The sequence below is a fragment of the Puntigrus tetrazona genome, chromosome 18 (genome assembly GCF_018831695.1).
Source record: "Puntigrus tetrazona isolate hp1 chromosome 18, ASM1883169v1, whole genome shotgun sequence".
NCBI classification, from domain to species: domain Eukaryota; kingdom Metazoa; phylum Chordata; class Actinopteri; order Cypriniformes; family Cyprinidae; genus Puntigrus; species Puntigrus tetrazona.
Genome location: NC_056716.1, coordinates 6,177,761 through 6,185,487, shown reverse-complemented (window position 1 = coordinate 6,185,487; position 7,727 = coordinate 6,177,761). Strand labels below are relative to the sequence as shown.

At 44.3% G+C, this 7,727-nt stretch overlaps 1 pseudogene; it reads right to left on the bottom strand.

The window, feature by feature from the left end:
- Positions 1 to 914: 914 nt before the first annotated feature.
- LOC122362606 lies at positions 915 to 4,506 on the bottom strand (annotated as a pseudogene).
- Between the last annotated feature and the right edge of the window lie 3,221 nt (positions 4,507 to 7,727).

Here is a 7,727-nt window from a genome sequence, read left to right as displayed (position 1 = left end):
ATAGACCAAGAGATCAACAAGAGGTCGGTGTAGTTTGTGCAGTAATGCAGTCATTGTTGTGGTCCATCGTGGTGAAGAAGGAGCTGATCTGCAAGGTGAAGCTCTTTATTTATCAGTTGATCTACGTTCCTACTCACACATATGATCATGAGCTTTGGGTCATGACCGAAAGGATGAGATTCCGGATACAAGCGGCCAAAAAGACTTTCCTCTGTAGGGTGGCTGTGCGCTCCCTTAGAGATAAGGTGAGGAGCTCAGAGTAGACCTGCTGCTGTTCCCCTGGAAGAGCTGGAGGAAGTGTCTGGGGAGAGGGAAGGCTGGACATCCATACTTAGATTGCTGCCCCTGCGATCCGGCCCCAGATAAATGAAAGAAAATGGATGGATGTGTGTATGTGTGTGTGTGTGTGTGTGTATAAGGAGATAATAACAATTTATACTACATTTATATAGTGCTTTTCTGGTCATTCAAAGCACTTGTTACATCATTAGGGTGGGAGCTCCTCAACCACCGCAAATGTGCAGCACCCACCTGGATATTGCATACTGCAGCAGAATGTCCACCAACCTTATTGGTGAAGAGTGGAGAGACCAAAGAAGCAATTCAGTATATGCAGAAGCCATTATGGTCAGTGGCTAATGATTACACATCCACTCTTTTTCAAAGAGTCAAGTCCTTGTTTTAACACTTTATCCAAATAGAAAATCAAAATTGACAATTATTATTTTTTATGAAAAGTTTCAGTGTTTATTATAAATAATTTAGCCATGCACATGTTTATGCAAAAAAGATGCATATTTAAAAATGACTAATAATAAAATAAATTCTACAATTTATTTTCCCACTTTGACTTTCCACTTTTATAGCTGCATGACATTTACAATTTTTAAATCTAGATATGTTATACTATTTTTTCAGAATGATTTAGTTGGTGCTTTACCCATCATATGTTGTTTTGTATTTTGTTCAGGCTTAAACAAGATGATATGACATTTAGGTGCAAATATGCATAAAAGTAAACCAAAACTTGAGGCTACAATGGCAAATATCTCCACAGCTACAGTAAATTTTCCAGGAGAACTGATATAAGCTGGTATAAATGTGATCCATACAGCACAGAATATGAGCATACTGAATGTGATGAATTTAGCTTCATTGAAGTTATCAGGCAGTGTGCGAGCCAGAAAAGCTAGAATGAAACACAGGGCAGCCAAAAGGCCAATATAACCCAGAACAGCAGAAAAACCTATAGTAGAGAACCAGACAGCATTCAAGAATGATTTTTTTCTTGATAATATTTCAGATTTTTGTTGGGAAATGGAGGACATATTGTTAGCCAAAGCACACATATAAGAACCTGTATAAGTGTAAAGACAAAAACACTAAGTCGTTGTTGGGCAGGCCCAAACCATTTCATAACATTACTTCCTGGAAGTGTAGCCTTGAAGGCCATTAACACTACTATTGTTTTCCCAGAACACAGGAGATACAGAGCACGAAAGTGATTCCAAACGCTGTGTGACGCAACATACAGGACCACTCAGTGGGCCGACCAATGAAAGTAAGGGAACAAAGGAAACACAGAGTCAATGAGAAGAGCAGCAGGAAGCTGAGTTCTGAGTTGTTGGCTTTTACTATGGGGGTGTCCTTTTTACTGTAAAACAGGATGGCCACCAGCACAGTTAATCCTGCTCCAAACAGTGAGAAAAGACTAGAACTATACCCATAACTTCTGTGAATGACAGAAACTCTACAGCCTTTAAGATACATTTATTTTTTTCAGCATTAGACCAATATTCCCCTGGACACTGCTTGCAGTTATTTGAATCTGGAAAGGAAGTTGTGATGAATAGTTAGAGACAAAAAAGAACAACATTTTAGTTATTGTTTATTAACTTGTTTAATAAGGAACTTCGCCTAAATAGTAGAAGCAGAATGCAAAAAGAACAACTAATCAGTTTTCTTTGGAAGTGTGAGATGGGCTGAAGTTTACCTGTCTCATTACTGATTTCTCCTTCTGCACATGGAATACAGTCATAACAGCAGATAGGTCTTCCTTTCTGTGCAGCCTTCCTAGTGCCTGGAGGACAGTTTTCACTGCATACAGACTTTGGCTTCTACATGGAAAAGCCTGCATATAGTTATTTATATCTCTTCTCAAGAATAAAATATATATGTGAATATTATTTAAAAAGTACTGCATCTCTTTAGCATAACATTTGCAAATGTGCAATATGAGCTTTGTAACTGGTTGTAAATACTTATTGAGAATAATAATAATAATAATACTATTTAGGAAAACAATAAAATGTTACTAAGCCGTCAAACTTTGAATTGATTCACTTTTGTCACTATTTCTGTATTTTCACTGATCAAATTTGCAATGGTAGTCATTTTTATTGAGATTTGTAAATGCTTAAAAACCATATTTGAAATGAATATTATCCCAGACATGTAGAAATTAATACTTGTCTGTTAATGTTTGATTTTCAACAGATTCACATTAGCTTCTTACAAGCCAACTTGCAAAATGTATTTATTGGCTGCAAAAAGTTAAAAGAAACCATGTACAATAAACAGATACCATTTACAAACAACTCCCTTTTACCTCCAGCTGTCCTCCAGCCCAGATTATGTTTTCACTGTTAAGTACAAAGCGCTGGTCAGGGGGCAGTGAGGCATCATAGTATCCTACTGGTTTAAATTGGATTGAGCCATCATTGTCCTGCTGCCAGTTTACAATTTCATACTGGGCTACTGCGCCACCAGTGCTGTCAAACCATACACGGTCTCCAAATTTTACGGTAAAATTGACTTTTTCAAAGCCTCAACAACCTAGCAAAAGATATATTTATATTATCTTGAAATCATTTAACACATTTCTAGACATATAGGTTTAATAACGTCTTGCTCTCCTCCTGCACATATAGTACTGTATTTCTTTTTTATTTTATTTTCATTTAGCTACTTACCTACCTGCTGTGGTTGTATTTCCAAATCTTTCTCACAACTTTTTTGTTCTCTGCATTTGATTATACTGTGCACACGCATGAGCTACAGCATAAACTGCTTTATAAACATTGCTTGCATATCTTTGTTCTGGCAAATCTTCATTATAGTTTTTCAGTGGAAGTAGATCCTGATATCCACTGCAGTTTGCGTATTGAAAAGAATCCATCTCAGTCTGTGAGCATGGAAAAGCTGTGTCCCAGAACTCTTTTATAACATAATCTGAAAACCCTTCAACGCTGATTTTTCTCACCGCAAACCCCAGTGACCCTCCTAAAAATGTAAAACTCTTTGGAGCAATCAAACTTTTTGCAGTTATCCATGCTTCCACACCAATCATTTGTAGGCCTGTAATATTCTGAATACTTAACTGCTCAAGTAGATTGTTCATCTCAAAACTTGTAAGAAATGCAACAATAACTTTTGCAGTGCCTTGTTTTATTATGTCTACCACTTTTTTAAGTTTTTCAGTCTCTGTTCGGTAGAATTTTACAGAGTACTCAACACAAATTCCCTCTTCTTGGGCTGTATTGAGGAATATATTCATTCCATAGTTTCCATAGTCATTGTCAGTATTCACAGCGCCGACCCAAGACCAGCCAAAGTGCTTGACTATGTATGCAAGTGCTCTGCTCTGGTGGTAGTCACTAGCAATAGTCCTGAAGAAAGAGGGGGTAATCTTTCCTATTACTGAGGCATTCACATGTGGCTGACTGACTTATCTTATAGAGAGAGGAAGAGAGAAGGAGGAAGAGAGAAAAGAAAAGAAAGAACAAAACATAGTTAAATCATTGAAATGGTAATCGTATAAAAAATGGGTGTTACTGCTCCTTACCACTGGAATTTTAAAAGGTCCTGTGGTTCTGGACAGAATTACTGTGGCCGAAGACTCTGATTCTCCTATGATAGCATGAATAAGTGATCCACTGCATGTATCCTCTTGTGCAAACCCATGACCATTCATCAATGCCATGGTTGAATTCATAGAAACCAGTCTTGAACCACAGTTATCATAAATTTGGTAGCCAATAGAAACATTTGGGAGAAAACTCTCACTTCTGTTAATTTCCTCAATAGCAAAAATCATTATCTGAGCCATCCGGAAATCTCTTAAATTTACACTGATAAAGCAAAAAAAGAGAAGATGAGTATAGTATATATATATATATATATATATATATATATATATATATATATATATATATATATATATATATATATATATACACATATAATATTAACATAAAGCACACATATATACACATACTGTACAATGTTCAATATAACAAACCTGTAGCATGACAGAGGCTGAGGTTTTTCTGTAAACTCGAATGAAGATAATGTTAATTTACTGTGTACTGCAAAAATTCCTCCAATAGTTATGTCTCCACCCTTGGAAAGCAGTGGGTACTTAGGGTATCCCATCATTTGGCAAAATGTGTTTACCTTTGTCGGAAGGTGATGGAAAAACAGAAGTATGGAAATAAAGAGATGCATCCTAAAGACTGAGCTCCACTGCAGCAGACAATGCAAATGATCTGATGTAGTATTTACACTTTTATAGACATAATTAATTTGGATGAATGATTTTGAACACAGCCAATAAACTCAAAACTCAAAGGACTTTATGTGGTATTGAGATGGAGAATCAAAATATTCTTAAAATGTAAACATAGGTAGCTCTACAAAAAAATCATGCTACAAATGTAGGACTCAAAACCAGTTGTGTAAAGTGTTCAATTAAGTTTGATTAGTTACTGTACTTAAGTATCTTTTTGGCTATGTAGCAAGTATATGCACTTTTTTCCTCCAACATTTGTGATGAGTAATATAGTTACTCCATGGCACCTTTTTTGTGCATGTTTATTTCTGTGGCTGCAGGTATTTGTTAGTCACAAATGCTGCATACATGAATCAAAGTCATCTAAAAGGCAATTAAATGTAACAATTCAAGTAAAATATATATTTTATTGAAAAAAAAGGGTCATTTCCTTAATCTTTTAGTGAAAAACAAATTCATGAACATTGTAGCATGTTGATGTATTGCTATTTTGAGGTATTTCGTTTTTCACATTTTTCTCAAATTCTCATATTTTGAGAATTCATTTTTAGAAAATGAACATTTGATTGCTGCCCTCACAAGTAAACTGATTTTTATTTCACACGGTATTGATAGCTAGTGCATCTTTGAGGCTACATTAAGCACAAGTAAAATACTTAAGTACTGTTAAAGCAGATGCTCTTTAGAAAGTACTCTTTGGTAAAATAAAATATACTTTTATTCTTTTATTCTTATTCTTATACTTATTGTCACCAAGCCAGCAGAGGGCTCTTACCTCTGGGTGATCTCTGCGATCACTCCCTCTGCTGCTACTTCCTGTCAGAGGACTATAAATACTGCAGCAAGCCACTCAACTGCAGGTTGCATTGTTTCGCCTGTTTCGTTGTTAGATCGCCCGTGGATTATTGTCTCTGGTTTATCTGGTTTTGACCCTGCCTGTCTTCTGATTCCGTGATTGTTTGCTGCCTGACCTGACCACCGCCTGTCTCTGGATTTTGCTATTGTCTTGCCTCTGATATTCCTGTTCGCCCTGTTTGACGCCTGCCTGTTTTGACCATGCCTTCATTTAATAAAAGCCTGCACATGGATCCGCACGCCTCAGACCGCTCATACGTGACAGAATGCAACCTCACACCAGGATCCAGCGGCTTTCACCGAACCATGGCCAGGTATGCACCTTGCAATGTCTTTGCTAACCCTCAAGCAGGGCACCCGATCACTTGAGGATTATACTCAGGAATTTCTGGACCTGGCTTACTTCTCTGATTTACCGGACTGTTTGCTAATTGAATTTTTTCACGAGGGAATAAATCAGCCACTCAAAACACAACTTGTTCGAGAGGGTCCACGTGAATCACTGGCACACTTTATTGAGTTTGGTTTAGTGACTGTGGGGTCAGCTCTCACGTTGGGTATTATGGAGGAAGAAGACACTGCATTTATTCCCAAGATGGCTGCCCGCCTTTCGCTTCCCAAGATGGCTGCCGCCTGCCCAGAGCCGCTTCCCAAGATGGCTGCCGCTGCCCAGAGCAGCTTCCCAAGATGGCTGCCGCCTGCCCCAGAGCCGCTTCCCAAGATGGCTGCCTGCCTGACGCTTCCCAAGATGGCCGCCGCCTGCCCAGAAGCCGCTTCCCAAGATGGCGCGCCTGCCCAGACCGCTTCCCAAGATGGTCGCCGCCTGCCCAGAGCCGCTTCCCAAGATGGTCGCCGCCTGCCCAGAGCCGCTTCCCAAGATGGTCGCCGCCTGCCCAGAGCAGCTTCCCAAGATGGTGCCGCCTGCCCAGAGCCGCTTCCCAAGATGGTCGCCGCCTGCCCAGAGCCGCTTCCCAAGATGGTGCCGCCTGCCCAGAGCACGCTTCCCAAGATGGTCGCCGCCTGCCCAGAGCCGCTTCCCAAGATGGTCGCCGCCTGCCCAGAGCCGCTTCCCAAGATGGTCGCCGCCTGCCCAGAGCCGCTTCCCAAGATGGTCGCCGCCTGCAGAGGCGCTTCCCAAGATGGTCGCCGCCTGCCCAGAGCCGCTTCCCAAGATGGTGCCGCCTGCCTGAGCCGCTTCCCAAGATGGTGCCGCCTGCCCAGAGCGCTTCCCAAGATGGTGCGCCGCCTGCCCAGATCGCTTTCCAACATGGCCGCCCTGCCCTGCGCGCTTTTCCAACATGGCGCCTGCCCTGCGCCGCTTTCCAACATGGCCGCCTGCCGTGCAAAGCCTCCAGTGCCCGTGCCTCGTGCCAAGCCTCCAGTGCCCGCGCCTCGTGCCAAGCCTCCAGTGCCCGCGCCTGCGTGCCCAAGCCTCCAGTGCCCGCGCCTGCGTACCCAAGCCTCCAGTGCCAGCGCCTCGTGCCAAGCCTCCAGTGCCCGCGCCTCGTGCCAAGCCTCCAGTGCCCGCGTCTCGTGCCAAGCCTCCAGTGCCCGCGCCTCGTGCCAAGCCTCCAGTGCCCGCGTCTCGTGCCAAGCCTCCAGTGCCCGCGTCTGCGTGCCAAGCCTCCAGTGCCAGCGTCGTGCCAAGCCTCCAGTGCCAGCGTCTCGCGTGCCAAGCCTCCAGTGCCCGGCGCCTCGTGCCAAGCCTCCAGTGCCCGGCGCCTCGTGCCAAGCCTCCAGTGCCGGCGCCTCGTGCCAAGCCTCCAGTGCCCGCGCCTCGTGCCAAGCCTCCAGTGCCCGGCGCCTCGTGCGCCCGTCCAGTGCCGGCGCCTCGTGCGCCCCGTCCAATGCCCGCGCCTGCGTGCGCCCCGTCCAGTGCCAGCGCCTGCGTGCGCCCGTCCAGTGCCCGCGCCTCGTGCGCCCGTCCAGTGCCAGCGCCTGCGTGCGCCTCCTCAAGTTAACCCACCCTCCCCACCCTTACCACACGTCGGCGATGGATCCCAGCAGCCCCTGCACTCATCCTCTGCCCTCCACCTGGAGCTACGCCACGCGGGTCTGCCAGTCTCCATTGCCGCCGTGGGTGAAGGATCCTCGCTTCATCGTCCCGCCTCCGAGCCCCGGACTCCAGCTCGGCAGCCAGACCCGTCGGCTTCCCGCCAGGCTCCTAGCTCCCTCCTCTCCACCGTGCTCCGTCAATCCACCAGCTTCACCCAGGCTCCATCGTCTCTCCGGCTACGCCCTGGTGGTCGTCGACCATCCGTCGCCTCAGGATTCCTCTCCTCCAGCCGCCTCGTCCCTCCGT